The sequence below is a fragment of the Dasypus novemcinctus genome, chromosome 3, assembly GCF_030445035.2.
Source record: "Dasypus novemcinctus isolate mDasNov1 chromosome 3, mDasNov1.1.hap2, whole genome shotgun sequence".
Taxonomy (NCBI): domain Eukaryota; kingdom Metazoa; phylum Chordata; class Mammalia; order Cingulata; family Dasypodidae; genus Dasypus; species Dasypus novemcinctus.
In genome coordinates, this window is record NC_080675.1 from 30,357,799 (window position 1) to 30,382,073 (window position 24,275).

Sequence of the window (24,275 nt, forward strand, 5' to 3'; positions counted from 1 at the left end):
CATTGGACTTTGCTTGGTGTACAAAGCACCACAAAATCGACACAGCAGCCTGAGGGGGAAGTAGTGTATTGCCTCCATTTTACAAACGAGACTTAGAGAGACTAACTTGCCTGAGGTTACATAGCTCGTAAGAGATTGAATCAGAACTGGAATCATGGCTGTCCCATACCAGAGTCCCAGATGAACCACTCTGCTGACATATGCACAAACATGAAAGTAGTTCAACATAAGAAATATTACCTCTGCCCAGCGTTATCAGGATGGCTTCAGATAGCAGTTGTTTGTTCTGGATTTTAAGAGATGAATGATCTGAAGATTCATAAGGGAGAAGAAACTGGAAGAAAGAATGATCGAGGATAAAAAGGAAATAAGGAAAAGCAGAGTGATATGAATGAGCCAGGTGGCAAATGGCCGAGTACTGCTGGAGGCAGAAATAGGCAGACTGAGACCTTGAGCTTGGAGAGGTCAAGAGGGGCCCAATTTTGAAAGGTCTCTGCATGAAGCTAAGGGGTAATGGGTTGACTTTATTTAACAAACACTTATGTAGCATTTACTATGTGCTAAGCTCTGTTTAAAGTACTTCACAACGTTAACTCATGTAATCCTTATAACGTTATCAGGTAGAAACTATAATATTCATTTTACAGGTGGAGTAAATTGAGGAAAAGAAAGGTTAAGTAACCTGCCAAAGAAAACTCAGCTAGTAAATGTAAGCTGAACCCAGGCAATCTGGTCCCAGAGTCCAGGCTCTTAACCATGCTACATTAAAGAGATTTTTACAAGAGAAGTGTTTAACACATGGAATGATGTGATTAGTTTTTACTTTCCTAACGAGTACTCAAACACTATGTGGGAAAGGAAGATAAAATGGAGGAAGAAGAAAAGTGTAGGGAGACCATCTGAGAAAACAGCTAAAAGGTGATGATAAGAAAGACACAGAGGAGCAAAGGAGTCCAGAGATATTTAAGAGGTAGAACAAAAAAAGTATAATGACAAATGGGGTAAGGAGAAAGGGGGCATCCAGGCTTGTTTCCACATTTCCAGCTATTTCCTGGGTAGACATAGATGTTGTCCACTCAGATTTGGAGGAAACAATGAAGAGCATTCAGGTATGTGAAATTTGATTCCCAATTCACTATTGATTCTCAATTGCAAGGACTAATATGAAGTTGCATATATAGGTCTGAAGCCGAAACCATTGGTTTTATAGCTGTCACTTTTGATGTATCTACCATGAAGTAGTGATCTAAGATGTATGAGATGATTCTAGCCTGGAGGTACAGATGGAGAGTTATCAACCCTTGAATAGAAGTGAAAACCATAGGAACAGACAATATCACTTGGAAAGAAAAGGTCAAGTTCAAGGGCAATGAGTGGGTATCTCACTGCCTCTGTAGAACTAAGACATTTAATAAAACAAAATAAAAAGAAGAGGTGGTTCTTTGTAGCCCATACAAAAAAATGCACTTGTAGATTTTTGGCTAGGTAAGATGGAAAATAATTTTTAAAAAGTTCGATATGATGAAATGAGAAAGGAGTCAGGAGGCCAACTCACTGAGGGACATGGACAAGTTGCTTTACTCCTTTGAATGACAATTTGAACTTAATAATCTCCAAGTCCCATGCCAATTAGGAGTTTGTGAAACAGGCCAACAACAGGACTATGAAGTAACCCCAGAATGGGGTCTATTCAATTAATCCAGAAACATCCAGGAAGGTGACCCCAAGGAAAAAGTACAGGGGGTCATCCTTCCAATTGCCCAACAAATGATAAGGCCATTCATCAGGGAATGGAAGTAATCCCACCTCGGTCTTTCACTCCCTGCTTGGCTTTCTCTCAGCCTCTCTGGCCTTTGTTCCTCTCTCCCTGCAGAGAGAGAATGGTTCTTTCAGGTACAATACTTATTTCCTTCACTATTCTGGTCACTTCCTCTGGGCAGCCTAGAGGAGGAAAACATGATGTTCATGGGATATGAGTGACCCAACTAGAGAAAGTGAAAACTACCTGAGCGGCTGTACTCTAAGAAAACAAGGAGACCATTTCATGGAATTCTGAGTCTGAACACTGCATTGAGAGAAACTCCCCTCTCCACATGACAGAAATGGTGTGTGGACCTGTAAGAAGCAGTCATGAAAGTGTTTTGAAAGAAAGGCCTTATTGTATTTAGAGTAAAAATCCTCCCTAGTTTCAGAAGACAAAAACAAACCTCCTCTGGGTACTTGAAAAAATATGAAGAAAGAGCAAGGACATCTCCACTTCTGTGTCCCGCAGTTACCTCAAAACACATGCCGCAAACTGGACTCTTCAACCTCCCACCAGCCCCTAAATCTGCTCTCTGGTCTGGGTTCTCAATCTCATTGAATGGCACTCCCAGCCTCCTAATTGCTCAATATAAACTTTTCCCTTCCACCTACCCATCCCTCTCTTCCTCACTCCTACCATCATGATTTAGTACCACCAGCATCTCTTACCCAAATTATGTAAGTAGACTCTTCCCATTTATATCCCTAACTGGTCTCCTTATATCCAGTCTTGCTCCCCTCTAACCCACTCTTCATACTGGTCTTTCTCAGAGTTGAGTCAGATCACACAGCTCCTTTCCTCAAAGCTCTTCAGATGACACTCCATTATTCTAACATGAAATCCTTTGACCTGGCAGACCAGGCCCTTCATTATCTGCCTACCTTTGCAGCCTCATTTCTCTCATCAGCACTTGGTTCTTCCCCAGCAATCAGTGTCCTAATGCACTATGCTCTCCCTCAGCCTTTGCACAGGTTGTTCTCTCTTTCTGGAATACTCTTTGTTACCCTCATACCCTCATGACCTAGCAAAATCATCGGTATTTTTTAGGTCTTTCACCTGACTTCTTCCAGTAAGCCTCTACAATTTACCCCACACTAAGCTGGGTGTCCTTCTTATGTGATCCCAAAGTACCCATTACTTTACTACATTGGACTTATATTGGAATACCTGATTTACCATCTCTCTCCTTCAGTAGACTATAAGCTCCAAGATCTATTTCATTTATCATTACATCTTCAACACCTAGCAGAGTACATGACACGTATATTTAATGCTTAATAAATAGTGAGTGATAAATAGATAATACTCCCAGTAGGTGGACATAGAAACTGGAGGTTTAGAAGCACAGATTCAAATTGTCCTTAATGATCATCTAGAACAACTTCTCATCCAGTGCAGGTATCTCCTCCAACAAATATCTGTAGGCTTTGCCAGACACTTGTACAAGTCCACTGACCACTTTTGAGAGACTCTAGTTTTTAAAAAGTTCTTCATTACACTGAGCTCAAATGAGCCTCTCAATAATATTCCCTTCATTGGTCATAGCTCTGCTCTCAGAAGCCACATTGAACAATTTTATTATTTATTCCTTATGACAAGCCCTCAAATATTTTAGGGCAGCTGTCATGTCCTGCTCATTCCCTCAATTACCTTTTCTTCAATTATACACATCACTTGTTTTAAGAGCTCCTCACTCACTGACCATGGATTCCAACCCTCTCCCACCCCAAACACTGCCTCATGTGGATAGACCCTCAGACTTAAAAAAGCGATACCCCAAGTGAACACAATGTCTTGATTCTAAATGCAATGATATAAAGACAAACAAGGTGTAGTAGTTTGGTATTATTTATGAATTCCAAAAATAGATATTGGGTGTTTGTAAACTGTTCCTCTGGGTGTATTAGAGTGTATTAACTTCAGAGGTTTCACTTTTACTTGATTAAATTATGATTAGCGCTTTGATTGGGCCATGTCAGTAGGAGAAAGTTACATGGCAGAGGAGTTAGTTGGAGAGTTTTGGGTACTGGAGCCTGGGGAAGTAGAGGTTCCACATGAGAAGAACACAGAGGAATAGAGACAGCTCCATAGACACAGCAGAGACCCAGGAAGAGCAAGAGTCTGATAGTCCACAACTGACCTTGTGGAGAGACCAGAGCAGCTGAGCCTGGAGAGAAACAAGCCCCAGGAGAGAGACAAGATTTATCCCAACCTACAGCTGATACTGGAAGCTGGGACCATGGAGCATTAAGAGGAAGAAGGAGGCTGAACCCTTGCAGGCTTCGGCAACCATCTTGCTCCAACACGTGGCAACAGATTTGGTGAAGGAAGTAACTTATGCTTTATGGCGTGGTAACTATAAGCTTCTACCCCAAATAAATACCCTTTATAAAATCCTGCAGATTTCTGGTACCTTGCATCAGCACCCCTTTGGCTGACTAATACACAAGGTACACACATCATGGGGCTTTACGTCATAAAGGTGAAAGAAATCTCCAGCATTCTCCTCATTCCCCCAGTATGAAAGACATAATAGAAGAAAAATCCATGCCATTGAGTGCCCACAATGTCAAAAAATAAGGACTTCTCCACACAAAACCAAAGTCTGGGGAAAATAAATCCATTCTACTGTTGACTTATCTCTCTGCCAGCTATCCTAGTTCACTTCCCTATATTACGAAGTTCAATATTTTCCTGTTCCTCTGAATATTATTATCATACTATAACGAAAAAAAGACTGATAATGACCCCCCAAATCCTATATGATCCTCGTCCATCCAAACTAGCCAAACAACTTTTGGTACTTCAAACCCATCCAAGCATGACATGCATCAACTCAGTCAACCAGACGTACCCAACACATGATACATTGCACTCTTCCATTTCAGGGAGACACTGAGATGGAAAAAAAGACACTGCTTGGGCAAACAGAGGTCTACTCTATTTCCCCCAGTATTGAGGGATTTGACACAGGACTCTGTTCTCATCTTGCTTGTCATTATCAGAAACACTCAAAAACAACCAGATCATTTCCTGCAGATGACATGTAGACATCAATCCTCTGGAATTTCCTGCCTTTCAGTTTCCAGACATCAACCCCAATGGTGCTGAGGTCCATTGGTGTCTTGGGTGACATGTCCTCTAAGCCCTGTGGCCCAGAGGTCCAGGGACACCATAACTAGTTTCTTCCCCTCCCCACCTGGTGACCCTAAGTCAAAACGAAGCACAGAAAAGCAAACGGGAAGCTACTTGTGATCTCCTTACGTTGACTCTAGCCTCATTAGAAGTCCTTGCTATAAAATGGTCCTCCAAACTTTCTAAGAGCCCCACAAGCCCCTAAAGAATTAGAAAATATACTATAAGCCACAAAGCCCCAGTCGAATCTAAGTGACCTAGAACACAATTACTCAGAAGCTCTTTGTTGCCATGCATAATATTTTAGAGTTAACTTGTGAAGATTTGTTTTGTATATAATTACAATAGTAATATATCTACCTGTTAAAAACTTTTGTAAATACAGGGAAAAGAGTATGATTACACCATTCAGAAATGATTAACATTAACCCTTATAGCTTTTTTCTATGTATATATTATTTAATTGGGATCATAATGAACATATTACTTTATAGCCTGATTTTCTCTATTTCATTAAATTATTTTAATGATTGAATGATATTCCTTTACCATCATTAATTTAACTAATTTCCCACGGTTGAGCACTTGGGTTATTTCATCTTTTTTGTTCTTGCAAATAAACTGTGACAAATATTTTTTAAAGAGTATTTATATATGCACCCTTCTTTCCTTAGAATAGAGATCTAGTATCTCTGTATTATGCTGACAAAGGAAAAACCGAAGGAGACAAAAAAAGAAAAACAAACTGAGATGGCTGATACCTTATTTTCTCCTTACAATCCCAACCAATCCATCCACATGCTCACGATCTTTCCTAAAATTGTTCAAACTTCAAAGAATGAAATGCCATTTTTTTAAATTAAATATCGAAGAATAGCAAGATCAGGTGTTGGGAAATGTTTTTTCTTAAACATTGCAAATGGGATGTAATATAGAATCGTATTACCATATTATTTCTTATTATAGAAAATGCAGAATCTAAATATCTAACAATAGGGGATAAGGTAAATTGTTACATCTAAATAATTGAATTATGTACACCTATATTTACACCTTTATAATCTTTTAAACAAAAGGTTAAAGAATATTTTTTGACCCTGTAATATGCTCAAATATAACACCTAAAACAGGAAAAAAACATAGACACAGGGTTTTGTTTCTGTAAAAAAGAAAAGTATACACAATCTCATAGTGCATACCACACACACACACACCTGGGAGTACCTACACCAAAATGTTAATAGTAGTAAATGGTAGAATTATTAGATTCTTAGTGATTTTTGCTTTTGTCTCTGTGTTTTTCTGAGCTTATGTTTTCTATATTAATTGTGCATTTATTATCTAAAATATTATGTGGTTAATAATAGTAATAGATAAGTTATCAGATTAGTGAAGAACGTAAACCCAAATTAACTCAGGTTTCCAAACTCTAAAGTGGGGCAGTCCAATTCACCGGCCCTCCTTTTTCTACCTCTCCACCTTTGGCCATAGAGAGAGAGAAGAGAAGAAAAAACAGAACTAAAAGATGTACCTATGACACTTCCCACCTGGTTCTGAAACTGAGCCAAGTAACTGATCAAATAAATACATCAGGCTTGGGAGCTGGAGCCAAATCCCAGGCTACAAATTGCGGATGTCTAACCCCGAAACAGTAACGTTGGAAGAAAACCTTATCCAACACTGAAATCCCAATAACGAGGAGTTAATACTCCCCCAGGCCCCAGGCAGCCTCATTTCACACAGGGGGAGGCTGAAGCAGAGAGGAGGGGCCTCCTCTCACAAACACAGTGCCCTCAGCACACCTGGCACCTTGCACCTGCTCCTTAACTCACAAACCCAGGTAGCCCAGGGCATGCTCCACTGGGAGAGAGCCATTTTCAGCCCTGCCTGGAGAGCCCTTTCTCTGGACACAGGTATGAGAGGAAACAGCTAATGCATAAAGAGAAAGGCACATCTTCACACAGACCCCAACCAGGCCCGCGAGGTCCAGTGGGAGATGCCGGCCGAGATGAGGGCTGCAGTGTTGGAGGCCCGCATGTGGAGCTGTGTGACTTTAAGTGTTGTAATGCCTCTGCACCTCCATGTCCTCACCTGTGACATCGAGGCTGATAGTGAACCTATCTGTGTCACTGGGTGATACTGACAAATAAATTAAACCAGACACATCAAGAATCTCACCCCTCCTGGTCCATGGAAATTGGAACTTGGTTCCCTCTCTCTCCTCCTGGAAAAGGCCAGGGACTCTAAGAGCTCCCACCCCCAGAATCCAAGTCGTCCTTCCCCAGGTGTCAGGTGGGAGCTGGTTTTACTTGAAATGGTGTCCTAGGCCTGACAGAAGGAAATGTCTTAGCCACTTGGCCCAACACACGTGAACCAAGAAAGCCCATCACTGCCCTTATTTTTCACACGAATCACAGAGTTATGAGTTGGGATGAACTTTCAGTTTACCTAATGAATCTCCCCCCCTCTCCCCCAGCCTCACACCCCTCTCCCAACCTGACAGCCCTGGCAGGTGACCTTCCAGTGAAGTTGCCCAGCAGCACGTCTGGTTACAGTCAGCCTAAGCACTTGACAATAGTCACATCATTTTTCTCTCAACATCCCAGAAACAGAAGCAATAATGCCGCAACATCTTTAACCAACGGGGAGCCCACAAAGTCCTTTGGCAGAGCCTAACTTAAATTTCCTTCATTCCACTTTTTTTTTTCTTTTTTTAATTTTAAAAATTCTGTCAAACCCTCTCTGACACTAAGCAAGAACAGTTATTACCTTCATTTTCAGGCATGAAAATGGAGGCACGCTTGTCTCAAATTACCCAGCCTTTATTGCCCCTTCCTCCTTACCCAGGATGATACCCGGCTGTCGATCCTGGAAGATGTGACACGGCTCACCACGACAGCAGCACACATCCCAAGTTAATGGTGGGGAAAGAGGTCCAGAAGGAAAGGGGGGGACTTGTGGGAGCTTCTCCCACCCCCACTGCTTCTATTCCACACTGCATCTGAATCAGTCACTCATGCCTCCCCCGGTAGGAGCCCTAGCCTGAAATGAACTTTAGATTAAATGGTCTCTCAGTCTCCGTCCCGTTTCTGCCCTCGTGAACTCATTCAGGGAGAGCTTTTAAATGGTACGCGTTCAGTCGCGCTTTCTTCTTGTGACCCCCAAGTCCCACTTCAGATGGAAGAACAGCCTGTCAGAGCATCGACAGTGTCCAGCCGCTCTGTGTAAACCCACTGCTCCATCCCCCTGCCCAAGGCACTGATATTTCTTTTTTCTTCTCCACCTTCTGCCTCTAGCCTGAGACTTGTGCGCAACCCCTTTGTGTAGGAAACATACAAGTTGGTTTGGCTTAAAAGGTCAATTGCAGCAGATTTGTGCGTGTTCTCTCCCTCTGACGCAAAAGTCCCGTGCGAGAAACGGAGTACAGCCAGTCCTCAGCGCAGGCTCCCCCTTGCTCCCACCCCCGGCTTCTCACTCCTTCACCACCACCCCCACGCCTGAACAGTGTCTTCAGCCAAGAAGGACAGAATGCTTGCAGGCTGGGTGTTTCTCCACTGCCTCTCCCTCAGCGCTCCAAAGCGGAGCACATGCAGTCATTCAAGTCACCCAGAGGAAGCCCTCGGATCCGCCAGCCCCAGAGGGGTCAGGTGGAGGGAGGCCTGGGGTGGGGGGACCGACCCTTTTGTGTGTCACAGGGTTGAGAACTCAGCTTGGTACAAAGTCAAAGAGCCTGTTCGGCTAAATTCTCAGAAAGTCATTTCTATTAATGAGGCGCCTGTCCTAAAACTCAGTTCTCAAATCAGGGTCCAGGGCCTTCGGTGCTCTGGGAGATGCTTCCAGATGGTCAGCAGGCTGTCGCTTCCACTATTAATATTTAAAGTGTGACAGCATCAACACTTTGGTTTCCAGGGCGTGTAACCCTGGCCTTTACTGGAGACATTTCTGAGAACCATGGAATGTCGCAGAAAGAAGGGACCTAAAGGGCTCCAGATCCAAGCTCCTCTTATCACAGGTGAAGATGCTCAGTCTGGAAATCAGGAGGGAAGATACCAAAGTCCCTGAAACTAATACATGGAAGGGCTAGAACCCAAGCCTCAAGGTTCTCATTCAAGCACCACACCACTACTTACCCCAGCTTACTCTACAGCTATGGTTCTCAACCTTTACCATGCATCAGAATCACCTGAAAGGCTTTTCAAACCACAACTTGCTGAGCCCCACCTCCTCCCTGAGTTTCTGGAGGTCAGGGGTGGGGTCCAAGAATTTGCATTTTTCATAAGTTCCCAGGTAATACTGGGACCCCACATTAAGAACTAATGCAATTGAGTTTCTCCAAGACAGACCCTTCCATTTCCATGGAAAGGAAGGTTCCTCAGCCTTCCCAGCTGCACATCCACAACTGATACAAAGATGCTTAGTCTCCTCCTGCAGCTGCAACCTTATATGATGGTTCTGCCCAGTTAAGGCAACTCGATCTTGCTACGACATAATCTATTACCCCAGGAACAGATGGCTGAAGATACAGGCTGGCCCCCTTCCCAACATCGCCTGTCATTGGTGCTATACCAAATTTCCCCAATCCAGACAGAGCAGATGAACCAGCGAGGAGTTTCTGACCACCATCCTGAATTTCCCCCCATGACGCCAACTTCGTCAGGGCATTGTGCAATGGCATTGCCTTGATCTTCTCCATCCGCCCCCAACTTCCAGGACTTTGCTTCATTTCCATAGCAGCTGGCACTTGCCTGCTGCTGGTTCAAAAGTCTATGACATCCATTGCTGGGGGACAGCCACTCCTACATAATGCATGGAGTCCCTCCCTGCCCCCAGAGCAGGTTGGGCTGCCTCCAGCTCAGAAAAGGGCAAGGCAGCTGCTCCCATCAACAGGTGTCTTCCAGAGCAGGAGCCTCCAGGGCTTGTCAGGCTGTTCACCAGGGCACCACCAAAGTGAGGAGCTGGGACCCCAACAGGGGTTCCAGGCCCAGTCACACACTCCCCAACAAAACACACACTGTACCTACTAAGAGCCTGGCCCAGGGGTCTAAAAGACCAGGCTCTATAGCCCACCTCAGGCTAATTGTGCAGGTTTGGACATGTAGTTAAGACTACAAAATCCCAGTGTCCTCATCCATAATACAGGGAAATGGTGATACTTACCTTTTAGGCCTTGGACAGAATTTTAAAAGATGCCTATAAAATGCATAGAAGAGCATCTGGCACACAGTAAGGATACAATAAATGTCAACTGCTCTTATTATCATTACCATCGAGAAAAAACAGAATGTCCTACTCCTGGATCAAGCAACAATATTTCAAGGACCCTGGGAGCAGGGTCTCAGATTCAAAACGGGCCACTGTACACACCTCGTGTGCATCTTGGGGCGCTCACTAGAGCCCCTTTAGACCCCAGCAGCCCTGGCTGAGATCCTCTTAGATGTGGTCTCCTTTGCTGGTTTCTGGATATCTCATCTCAGCTTCTCATTAGCATCCATTTTCAGTCCCAGTGCAGGCTCTGATAGCATGCTTCTGCTGACCTCAAAACTTTTACTATTTCTGGCATCACTAGAACTTTCCTTGGAATCTGGAGCCCTGTCCTGTGGCCAGTGATCTGTCAGAGGTTTTCCTCTGACACCATTGACCAAGACATACTTATCACCTAGCCCTAGTAGGAATCTGCCATCTATGAACCAAGCTAAGGAATCTTCCAGGAATTTTGGTCAAATTACAGGATATGAGCTTACGTCTGAAGCTTGACTTGAGGCTACCTAGCAGGAAACACAACTCTAAAGGTCTACTTTGAACCCATCTATTGGAGAATGTTGCCCTCACCTAAGTGCTAGATTACTGAGAGAAGACTTAGACTGTATTTAATAAATCTTTGAAGTGCAGGAAACAAAGATCCTTCCAATTATGGTCAGGATAAGGGCTTGTTGTGGGGATATGGGAACTAGAACAGGCTGAGACACAAAGCCATCAGGCAAGGAGGTAGCTTTCCACATTGTGCTCTATTCTCCCCTTCCTGCCAATCACCATCCCCTTAACCTCAATTAGGATCTAAGTCTTTATCATGACCTTTGTGCCCAGGAATTACCAGCTCCAGGCTCAGTTTCCCAATTCCAAACTTTCGAGGAGCAGAACCATCAGCCTGGCTCATCTTTGCTAAACCATAGATTGCAAGCCAGGAAGTGGCTGAGCAGGCCCCCGGTGCACCAAGCCTTGGCTATGGGGGTGGGAATGGGCAGGGCTGTGGGGGACACAGCAGGGCTGCTGCCCACTCAACAGGGGTGATGGAAATGGCAGAGGAACAAAAAGACACCACACTCATGTGCCAGGCATAGAGTACCCCAGCTCTTCATGCTGAGCTGTGCCAGGACAGTGACCAGCCGACCAGCAGCCAGAGGACAAGTGTGAAGGGCAGGGCCTGGCCCCAGGGCCCCCCTTGAAGTGGGCACAGACTCCTTCTGAGCCAAATTCTTTCCTCATCTGAAAACATTTTTTAAGGTCCCTGCCTCTGAGTAAACCTGTGGGGGGGGGGGGGGGAGAGTGCAGTGGTTCATGGTGCTTTGTGTATAGGTGGCACTCAATCCACATTTTGGAATGGATGATAGGAAGAGATGAGTGGGGAAAAGTGTCAGAGGAGACAACTATATCTCCCACGGCTTGGAGGCTCTTGGGGAAAACTTCCCCTCTCCTCCCTGACCAAAGCAAGAAACAGGAGGAAATGGGGGGGGGGAGGGGGGCAGTGTATGGGATGCTTCAAAGGGGCAATTTCTAGTCATAGATAACCAAGGAAGGTCGTATCAGCGCCAACTCAACTCCACCCTCCAAGAGTGAGGAACTAAGATTTCCCCACCCAATACTCCCCACCTTGGAAGGAAACGGGAGCTCATACCCCGCTTTCCAGCCTGTCTATCAAGCCTGGAATGCTTGGTCAGAAGCCTTGGCAGTGCCAAGAACAGCAAAATCAGGAAGGTAGTGGAGGAAAAGCAGAGGGGGAGGCCCAGCAGCTCCCCAGGTTGAACTACAGCTGGGCATGAGGGTTTAGGTCAATAATAGGAACTGTGGCCCAGCCAACTGCAAAATTCTGCTGTGAATTAGAGAGCCAGGCTGAAGCTAAAAGAATAAGGGGAATAAGAGCTGGTGTGCAGTTGTGTTCTGTGAAAGCCGAAGGTCTTCTCCAGTGTCCCAGGGAAAAGCAGTGGCAGCCTCCTGTATTGATTATGCATGTGTGCCACTGAGTGAACAGGCCGGCTGGGCAAGGGCCGAGGCCCACTGGATAATTTATATGCTGGCATTGGTAGTCACAGAGCTGTGGGCACTGTTCAAAGGAAAGAGCCAGAGAACAGAAGCTCAAGACATAAAAAACCTGCCACACTTCTGTAGCTTCCATTGAGCAGGGCAGAAAGGCCCTTTAAGGAGGGCAAAGAGGAGTGGTCCAAATGCGTGCGCTCGCGCAAGCGTGTGTGTATGTGTATGACATACTGCTCCCACCACCCATGACAGATCCTGAGGCATGAACCCCATCCACCTCCTCACCTAGCAGACGCCAATGTCTTCTTCAAAAACAGGAGAAGTCTTAAAGTGTCACCAGCAGGAGGAGGCCTGGCCTGAACTTCCAAGTCAGGCCAGGTGTCCTCGGTGGTGCTCCTCACTAACCTGTACTGCCCCCATCAGAGCCGCCCACCCATCCATCAATTCAGAGCATCTCTTCCAGAAGGAAGCCTCTACAACTCGTATAAGGCAGACATCCACTTAGGTTCTAATAGCTTCCTATACCTCTCCTTCATAGCTTTATCCCAGTTTGTACTCAGATTTTCAGTACTTCTTTTCTTACCCCTACCTACCCCCTCCCCCCAAATGTGCACTTCAGGATGACAGGGGTCATGTCTGCCTTTTTTACCACTGTGTCTTCACCTAGTATAGTACTTAGCCTGCATAGAAACTCAATAGATAATGGTTTACTAAATGAAAAGATGAAAGAGACCTATCATACCATACTACAGTTTACTGCTGTTTCTCCCCATCTAAATGGTTAGATTCTATAGGATAACACAACATCTAGCTGGCCTTTGTCTCCCCAGCACAAGGAGGATGGTAAAAGGGTTTCTGGCACCCGTGGTTGATTATTTCCCATCACTGAGATGAACCAACAACTCACCCATTTTGTTCTTTCACAGTGCTGAGCATAATTCCCAACCTATAACAGGTGCTCAGTGCCTGTTTCCTGATAATTTACCTGTAAGGGTCCCACAGCTAAGACTGGGAATTTGTCCTGCATGGCCAAGCAGGGGCAAGTAGTGCCAAGCAGTCCCTCGAGGCCATCAGACCCCGACAGACAATAGGTTAGAGTAGAAAAAGCCCCATCCAGAATGCCTGATCATGGAGCATTAGTCCCCACCCTATACGTTCTGGATGGGTGCATTGCAGAAGAGTCAAACTGCTGGGCTCTCTAAAAGGGGAGGAAACATCCCCTGACCCACAGACATCAGGCCACGAATCCTATGATGTGGGGACTAAAGGAGTGGGTTAGTCATAAGGACTTGTATCTGACCCACCTTCTCCACTCTTCAGCTCTGTGACCTTGGATAAGGTATTGGACTAATCCAAGGTATGCACTGGTTTCCTCAACTGGAAAATGGGCTGTGAGGATTAAGATGGTGCATGGAAAGCACTTTGTTACAAATGAGCACAGTTAGCAGTTTATTGGAGGAAAGACAATAGGTTACAGTGGAAATACGGTTTTGAACTGAGAAAGATGCATCCCCTGTTAACTGGGTAGTAATAACAGACAAGCAGGGTTCTAAGGTTAATTCCTGATCTGTAAAATGGATGTGAAAACACTACATCACCTCCCTCTGGCCAAGTTCACTCCCACCCAAGATGCCTCTCTTGCTGCTCCCTCAGTTGGGTGTCCCTCCCCCGATCTTCTGTGGTTCTCTCAGCATTCAGGCCTTAGCTCAGATGTCATCTTCCCAGGGAGACTTTCCCTGCAACTCTCTAAAGTCATCTACCTGCTCTTTATTCTCTTGCTGACAGTCATTTCTATCTGAAAGTACCAAATTTTTGCATCTATCTTCCCCCTCATTAGAATCTTAGCTCCCTGAAACTAGAAAACTTTGCCTATCTTATATACTCCACTGTACCACCAAAGGCCAGAATGCTACGTTGTACATATTAAGTGTTCAACAAACATTGAATGAATGAATGAATGAATGAATGAATGAAGTGGAGAAACAAATGAATACCATCCAGGATCACTGTGAAGAAATCCATGGATAATACAAGTGAAACTGCCTAGTACAGTGTCTGGTTCACAGCAACTTCTTCATGTTAATTTTCTTTGCTTTCCCTAGGAACTAATTTTTCAAGAACTATAGTCCTTAAACATTATCTCAGCTTGAAATTTAAAACTTACTTAAATTGAGCCAAGGTTACCAGACAGGGAAAACGAAGAGGGAGGGTGGGCAGCCATAATTAACCTCTCCACACAAATCTCCACCAAGAGCTTCTTTACACCTCTGAAATGTCTGAGCAACAGAGCCTCCCAGGATCCCCTGAGTGCTCCAGAAGACAGGTCATCAATTGAGCCACTTCTGCATCTGCACACATCGCAGATTAGACACAAAGACAAATGGTGTTCAAACCAGCGCCAAGGGTCAGCGTCGCCCAGGGTGTGGATGGCAGGCTGGGCTCCATAGAGGGCTCAGGGTTACAATGCAGACCCAGTCAGGCATCCACCAGAATACTGAAGCAGCCTGCTCCCCTGTGTAATTGCTGCTCTGCTCCCCTCAGCCACCCATCTCTGGAAGCCCTCTGCTCATTCTGGCACATTTCACAATGTCCTCTCCTTAACCCATCTAGTGTGAACAGCTCTTTACTCTTCCTGAGGTTCTGGGTCCAAGACAGTACATGAGTCTATCCCCCCTTCTCCTCCCTTTTCCTGGTCAGACCATCCTAGGCCAGGCCCTTCCCACTAGGGGCTAAAGGCAGCAATGATCTTGCCTTGTCTACACACTCAAGTTATATCTACCCTGAGCCATTGAGTAAGAGCTGCCCCAGAGCTTACAGAAGCAGCATGTCGGAGCTCAAGAGGTTAATACAGGTGACAGTTGGGGTTCCTTCTTCCCAACAATGGGCTGAGCTTAAACTTGAGATTCCAGGCAGCCCTGCCCCCTCCCAACTCTGCTGGAGCAAAACGTGGGAAATGCCAAGTGTGAGCGTCCATTTTAAATGTCAAAGAAAAGCCTTCCATTCTCTACAACTCAAACCACACATAGCCTATCAAAATGCCAAAGTAAAGCCACAATGGGATTAGTGTGTATTCTGTGACCACTGCACTTGACCCATTACACCCAGAAAACCCTTAGCAGAAGAGGAGAGGGACTGAGGTGCAATCCTCCTAAGGGTTGCCCAGTGTGGCTACTGCCATTGGGTCCCTGCCTCAATCAGGCTCCCACCTTCTCTGCTGGACTGAACCATGGCTGGCATCTCCTTTCCATCCCAACAGGTCAAATTCCAGACACAGAGGGGTAGAATTAGTATAGCAGACAGCTGCAAAAGATGAGAACTATGATACCAAGTTTAACAGGATGGTTGGATAAGGCAGAGGGAGAGCAAAGCAGGACCCTCAAGTCACCACACATCCAACAGCTCCAGGGCCTTGGAGAGGGCTTTCCAAGGCTGGTGACTGATAACCTTGAACAGATGACCTCAATCTCTGTCTTCTGGCCAGTACAGATTTAACGTCTATCCCTTCATACCTTTCTTTCACTGAGACTCCAATTTCTAATGAAAGAGGAAGGCAATTCCATTTGCAGAACATGGACCTTTATCCTCCACTCCAGCAGGCTCATGGATTAGCCCACCCTCCCTAAAAAGCACTGCCCTAACTCTCTGGGATTTCATTTGGTGCTTTTCCAGATACCCTTCCCCAATTTTAGAGTTATTAGGAAATATGGTATCCACATGTCCAGTTTTACCAACTTGCTGTGTGACTTTAGGCAATCATTAATCTTTCTGAGCCTCAGTTTATGCATCTCTAAAATGAGTTCGGTTAAACTAGACAAGCTTCAAAGTTTCCTTTTAACACTAATATTCCATAATTCTAGAACTGCTTGTAAGAAATAGATGATAGGCTAGAATCACCTGTGACAGTGATATCCACTTCACCCAAATTGGACACGGACCTATTTGCTTTCCTGGGGCCCAAGCTGAGCAGACTTCCTGAACATCCTCTCAGCTTGGTAAATGTTCTATAGGTCATTTCTCCTCCCAAATATTCTTATTTCATGTGGGGGTGAAAGATCATTAAGGTGGGAGGCATTGGGCAGACTGAGGAGAAACTGGGAAGTGCTAGCTAATGGCAACTTCTTTTAAGAAAGAGAAAAACACAAAGCTTCAGGCTTGGTGGCTGATGCCTCTCGGGGCCTCTCCCACCCCTACCCTTCTGGAATTTGTGAAATCTGCCCCAGCAACCTGGAGCCATGCCTCCCTCCCTGGGACAGGAGTTCTGATGCCAAGCTTCCAATGCATACAACACCCTGGGAGTCGTTCTCCATCTTGCCCTCTCCTTCATCCCTACATCCAGTTCATCATCAACTGTGGTCAATAGTGTCACCAAAATGTGTCCCAACTCTATCAGCTGCCACCTACATTCACTGCCCTAGCTCTACCTCTAGCACCTAGCAGTCTCGGACATAGCAGGTACTCAATAAAGATTTGCTGAATGAATAGAACACAAGAGGACTTCTTTTTCCCTGGGAACTGAACTAAGAAAGGCCATTTTTATGGGGCAATGGTGAGTTCAATATTTCCTACCTAGCTAATGCATTAATAAGCATGCTTTTCCCAAAATCTGATACCACCACCTGAGTTAAGAAGCCCTCTCACCCTCCTTCCTATTCAGGGCTGAAGACTTGGGAATGAGAATGAAGCCACAGGCCCTACTCTATGGATAAGATTTGAGTACAAGTATCAGCTTAACATCTGCGCAGCATTAATACCCAGGAGCCATCTCCTGCCCTTAGGCAGTGTAACAATATCTAACAGTACTTACCTGCTCTCTCTCACACACACATACATGGCCTGCTTGGGGGCAGGGCTATAACTCAGACCCTTCAGCTGGGGTTACATGACACCTCCACACTGGAAGGCCAAGAATCTGCACTACTGTCCACAAGACCATCTAACGAGGTCTGACGAGTATGACAGATAACCTTCCCACCTTACCAGACCAGATACTCAGGGGTTTACACACAGCTCAAGTAGGGCAAGGGGTGATTCAAAACACCCAGTATTGTAACTCTGTATTCCCAGTATTTGTAACTCTGCATCTGTACAAAGAGTCACTTGCCTCCAAAGGTCCTGGGCAGCTGGGTGGCAGTTTGGTTTCCCCACCACCTACATCTCCAGATTTTCCTCCTTATTCCACACTGGTGGCACCACCACCAAATTTTAAACTCTATCATGCCAGCTCTGGACATGTCTATGAGCCAACATCCCAACCAGAGAGACCAAATCATAGTCTTATGGTAAATCTGGAGGGTGGGGAATCCAAGCAGGTGGTTTTCTCCTAGTACCAGCCTCCTCCCACATCTTCATCAAATGCTCTTCCAGGTTGGCCCACTTGTTCCTTGGTTCTGACTGCTCTGGAAGCAGTTTCATCATGGTTAAAGCCCAGGATCTGGAGGAAGACACCTGGGTTCAAATCACATACCACTCCCAAAGGGTTATGGTTGGGGAAGTCACTAAACCTCACTAAGCCTCCACACACTCATCTGTAAAATGAGACTCACAATGGCCACCTGCCAAGAGTACCATGAGAATTAAATGAGTTAACAAATGCATGCAAAGCTCCTGGCACACAATAAGTGGTAATTCAACTACAGTCAGTTCCATTCCCCTGACCCAGCTCCACACCATGCTCAGTATGAGCTTGTTTGAACTGAAAGAGTTCTCATGACTTAAAGAAAGCTATAGCCTGGCACAGGACCAAGATGGCAGCATAAGACACTCCAGGATGCCATTCACCACAGAATCTTTGAACAGCTAGCAAAACCTGGGAAAGTCATCTCCCTCAAATTTATGGAAAACAGGTAAAGAGAAAGATCATAAACCTATAACTTCTCCAATTAAAAATGTATATACTGAAAAATGTACATACTTGGGGAAGATGGTAGAAGAAGCTCATGGCACTCTTACTGGCTCCTCCCCAACCTTTTCTCTGACACAGTGTGGAGCCAGGCTGTGCTTCCATTGGGGGTCACTGGTCCTGTTACAGAGGGACTAGAGTAACCCCTATGCTTACACTGGGATGCCTGTATGTTGGTACAAATCTACCATAGGCAGCCTAAGAGACTGAACTAGGAAACTAGTCTTTGGTTCTAAGCAGGAAGTGATGGCCCGTCTGAAAGAATGAGATAAAAATCCAGAAACCATCAATGAAGAAGACTAGACTCTGGATGTATCAGACAAAGACTTAAAAAGTGATCCTCAATATAATCAAAGAGATGAAAGAAAACATGGAGAAAGAACTAAAGGATATCAGTAAGACAATGCATGAACAATATGAGAATCTCAATAAAGAGATAGAAATTTTAAAAAGGAACCAAGCAGAAATAATGGAGTTAAAGACCAAATTAACAAATAAAAAACTATCTGGAGGTAAGTGAATGTGGCTCAAGAGATTGAGCTCCTGCCTACTATGTAGGAGGTCTGTGGTTCAGTTCCAAGTACCTCCTAAAGAAGACAGTGAGCAGGCACTATGGGCAGGCATGGCAAGCTGACACAACAAGATGATGCAACAAGAGACACAAGAATAAAAATAATGAGAGACACAACAAGGCAGGGAACAGAGGTTGCTCAAACGATTAGGTGCCTCCCTCCCATATTGGAAGTCCCAGGTTCAATTCCAGGTGCCTCCTAAGGAAAAAACAAGAAGACAAACAGACACAGCAAGTTCAAACAACGAGGGGGTGGGGAGAAATAAATAAATTATATCAATCTTTTTTTAAAAATTAACTGGAGGGCTTCAACAGCAGATTGAAGCTGGCAGAAGAAAGAATCAGTGAACTCAAAGACAAGACAACTGAAATGATTCTGGCTGAGGATCAGAAAGAAAAAATAATGAAAAAATGTGAACAGAGCCTAAGAGACATGTGGGACACCATCAAGCATATCAAAACATTCATTATGAGAGTCCAGAAGGAGCAGAAAAATAGGATATTTTTTTAAATGACAGGAAACTTCCCAAATTTAATGAAAGACATGACTACACAAATTCAAGAACCCAACAAAACCCAGACAGGACAAACTCAAAGAAAATTTTGCCTAGACACCTAATAGTCAAACTGTCAAATGTCAAGAACAAGGATACAAGGAGAGAATTATGAAAGCTGCAAGAAAAAAGTAATGTGTTACATGCAAAGGAGTCCCAGTAAGATTAAGTACTGATTTCTCATCAGAAATTATGGAGGCAAGAAGGCAGTGGGAAGAAATATTTAAAGTATGAAAGAAAACAATTGCCAACCAAGGATTTTATATCCTATGAGACTGCCTTACAAAAATAAGGAGAGATTAAGACGTTCCCAAAAAAAATCTGAGGGATATCATCATCACTAGACCTGCCTTATAAACATGCTAAAAAGAGTTCTTCAGATGAAAAGAAAGGATGCTAGGCAATGGATCAAAGCAGCATAAAGAAATAAAGACCTCCAGTAATTATGGGTAATTATATATGCAGTGCTATTGCATGGTGTTTTTTTTTTTTTTTTTGGTACATAATTCCACTTCTTCCTACAGGTGTGAAAATGCAAATGCATGAAGTTATGCTGAATCTATGGTTTCAGAATACAGTGTATAAAGACATAATTTCTAACAAATATAATAAAAAGGTGGGAGGATAGAAGAGTATATGAATAGTGTGCTATTGAGATTAAGATGGAATAAAATCATACACTGAGTGTTAGAGATTTAGGATGTTAAATTTAAGCCCCATGTTAACCACAAAGAAAATACATGAAAAAATATAGAAGGGACTCCAAATGGTACTCTACAAAAATCAAATAAGTATGGAAGTTAGTAAGAATGGAAGAATTAAGGGACAGAAGAGGTATAAGACTTACAAAGACCAAATAGCAAAATGGCAAAAGAAACTCTTACATTATCATTACTTGTTTTAAATGTAAATGGATTAAATTCTCCAGTCAAAAGGTAGCAGTGGCAGAATTGTGGGGAAAAAAAAATGACCAAACTATATGATGTTTATAAGAGGTTTACCTTAAAAGCAAAGGCAAATGTAGATTGAATGTGCAATGCTAGGAAAAAATACATTATGCATATAGTAACCTAGAGAAAGCTGGGGTAGCTAAGCTAATACAAGATAAAATAGACTTTAAGTCAAAACTTAAAAATAACAAGGGGGAAGCAGACTTGGCCCAATGGATAGGGCATCCACCTACCACATGGGAGGTCCGTGGTTCAAACCCTGGGCCTCCTTGACCCATGTGGAGCTGGCCCGTGCACAGTGCTGATGCGCGCAAGGAGTGCCATGCCACGCAGGGGTGCCCCCCACGTAGGGAAGCCCCATGCACAAGGAGTGCACCTTATAAGGAGAGCCGCCCAGCACAAAAGAAAGTGCAACCTGCCCAGGAATGGCGCCACACACACGAAGAGCTGATGCAGCAAGGTGACACAACAAAAAGAAAGAGATTCCTATGCCGCTGACAACAACAGAAGCGAACAAAAAGAAGAACACACAGCAAATGGACACAGAGAACAGACAACTGGTGGGGGGTGGGGGGGGAAGAGGAGAGAAATAAATTAAATAAATCTTTTAAAAAATAAAATAAAAATAACAAGGACAACAATGATCTCAAAGAAGATATCACAAGGGAAATTAGGATTCAGCTTGAGACAAGTGACAACAAAAATACAACATACCAAAACATACAGGATGCAGCAAAGGCAGCACTGAGAGGGAAATTCATTGTTCTAAATGCTTACATTTTAAAAAGTAATGATGTAGAATCAGAGACCAAACATTACAACCAGAGGATCCAGAAAAAGAAGCGCTAACTAAACCCAAAGCAAGGAGAAGGAAGAAAATAACAAAGAAAATAACAGAGAATTCAAACAACAATAGAGAATCAACAAAACAAGAGTTGGTTCTCTAAAAAAAAAAAAAAATCAATAAAATCAACAAACCTTTTTCTAGACAGAGAAAGAAAAACAGAGAAGATACAAATAACTAAAATCAGAAATGAAAAGGGAGTCATTACTACCAACCCTGAAGAAATAAAAAGGATTATAAGAGGATACCAAGAACAACTGTATGGCAACAAATAACCTAGATATAATGGACAAATGCCTAGAAACACACATACTACCCAAACTGAATCAAGAAGAAATAGAAGATCTCAACAGACCAATAACAAGTAAAGTGATTGAATCAGTAATCAAAAAACTCCCAACAAAGAAAAGTCCAGGACCAGATGGCTTCACTGGTGAGTTTTAGCAAACATTCTAAGAATAATTAATTGAATCCTGCTCAAATTCTTCCCAAAAAATGGAATAGGAGGGAGCATTTCCTAACTCATTCTATGAGGTCAATATCACTCTAATATCAAAGCCAGATAAAGATACCATAGAAAAATAACATTATAGATCAATATCTTCATGCATATAGATACAAAAACCTCAATAAAATAGTAAAAAATCAAATACAACAGCATAAGAATTATATAATATAACCAAGTGGGATTTATACCAAGTATGCAAGGGAAGTTCAACACTAAAAAAATCAATTAATACAATACACCACATTAATAGAATAGGGCAGGGGAGAAAACATATGATCATCACCATTGGTGCAGAAAAGGCATTGGACAAAATCCAGCACCTCTTCTTGATAAAACATTCAGAAAACTAGGAATAGAAAGAAACTTCCTCCATGAGATAAAGGATATATATGAAAACCCACCAATAGCATCATACTCAATGGTAAGAGACTGAACACTTTCCCTCTAGCATTAGGAACAAGACACTGTTATTCAACAATGAATTGGAAGTTCTGACCAGAGAAATTAGGTAAGAGAAAGGAATAAAAGACATTCAAATTGGAAAGGAAGAAATAGAATTTCCTTATTTGCAGATGACATGACCCTATTTAGAGAAGATTCTAAAAAATCCACAACAAATCTACTACAGCTAATAAATGAATTCAGCACACCAGCAGGGTACAAAATCAACACCCCAAAATCAGCAGTGGGTCTTTCTATAAACTGATAGTGAGCAATCTGAAGAGGAAATCAAGAGAAAAATCCATTTACAAGATAAACTAGAAGAATCAAATATCTCCATTAAATAACCAAGGATGTAAAGGACATATACATGGAAAACTACAAAATATTGCTAAAAGAAATCAAAGAAGACCTATATAAATTGAAAGATATTCTGTGTTTCTGGATTGGAAGACTACGTATTGTTAAGATGTCAATTCTACCCAATTTACAAATTCAATGCAATTCCAGTCAAAATCCTAACAGCCTTCTTTGTAGAAATGCAAAAGCCAATCATCAAATTTACATAGAAAGGTAATGGGCTCCAAGTAGCTTAAACCTTCGTGATAAAGAACAAAAGTGGGGCACTCATATTTCCCTATTTAAAAAAATACAAAGCTACAGTAATCAAAACAGTATGGTAGGGGAAGCAGACTTGGCCCAATGGATAAGGCATCTGCCTACCACATAGGAGGTCCGCGGTTCAAACCCCGGGCCTCCTTGACCCGTGTGGAGCTGGCCCATGCACAGTGCTGCTGCGCGCAAGGAGTGCCATGCCATGCAGGGGTGTCCCCCACATAGGGGAGCCCCACACGCAAGGAGTGTGCCCCGCAAGGAGTGCACTCCATAGGGAGAGACACCCATCATGAACGAAAGTGCAGCCTGTCTAAGAATGGCACCACACACATGGAGAGCTGACACAACAAGATAATGCAACAAAAAAAACCACAGATTCCTGGTGCCACTGTTAAGGACAGAAGCAGTCACAGAAGAACACACAGCAAATGGACACAGAGAGCAGACAACTGGGGGGGGAAAGGGGAGGAGGGGAGGGGAGAGAAATAAAAAATAAATCTTAAAAATAAATAAATAAATAAATAAATAAACAGTATGGTACTGGCACAGAGACAGACATATATTCCAATGAAATTGAATTGAGAGTTCAGAAATAGAACCTCAGGTCTATGGCCAATTGATTTTTGACAAGGATGTCAAGTCCACTCAATGGTGAATTAATAGTTTCTTCAATAAATGGTGCTAGGAAAACTGGAAATCCATATTCAAAAAAATGTAGGTAGACCCCCTACCTCAATCATATACAAATATTAACTCAAAATTGATCAAAGACCTAAATGTAAGAACTAGGACTTTAAAACTCCCCAAAGAAAATACAAGGAATCATCTTTAGGACCTTGTGGACTATATTTTCTTAGACTTAACACCAAAAGCATGTGTAACAATAGAAAAAAAAGGTAAATGGGACTCCAACAAAATGTAAAACTTTTGTATATCAAAGAACATCATCATTCAAGTAAAAAGCCAACCTACAGAATGGGAAAAAATATTTGAAATCCACATATCTATAAGGGCTTACTATTCAGAATATATAAAAAGCAATCCTTGTACCCAACAACAAAATGACCAACAACTCAATTAAAAAATGGGCAAGACTTGAATAGACATTTTTCCATGGAAATTTTACTAATGGCCAATAAGCACATGAAAAGATGTCTAACATCATTAGCCATTAGGGAAGTGAAAATTAAAACCACAATGAGGGAAGCAGAATTGGCTCAACTGATAGAGCATCCACCTGCCACATGGGAGGTCCAGGGTTCAAACCCAGGGCCTCCTGACCCATGTGGTGAACTGGCCCATGCTCAGTGCTGATGTGCACAAGGAGTGCCATGCCACACAGGGATGTCCCCCATGTAGGGGAGCCCCACACTCAAGGAGTACACCCCATAAGGAGAGCCACCCCTCACAAAAAAAGCGCAGCCTGCCCAGGAGTGGCACTGCATACATGGAGAGCTGACTTAGCAAGATGACACAACAAAAAAGAGACACAGATTCCCAGTGCCACTAACAAGAATGCAAGGGGACACAGAAGAATACACAGCAAATGGACACAGAGAGCAGACAATGGGAGTGAGGAAGGAGGGGAGAGAAATCAATTTTAAAAATAATAAATCTTTAAAAAAAAAAAAACCACAATGAGATACTGTTTCACACCCACTAGAATGACTGGTATTAAAAAACAGAAAATGACAAGTGTTGGA

General features: G+C 43.4%; 1 protein-coding gene across 31 annotated transcripts in view; it reads right to left on the bottom strand.

Annotated features, from left to right (window-relative positions):
- The window catches only part of NRXN3 (neurexin 3), a 1,657,938-nt gene that overhangs the window by 1,613,154 nt on the left and 20,509 nt on the right, over window positions 1-24,275 (bottom strand). The gene's annotated exons all lie outside the window — the stretch shown is intronic.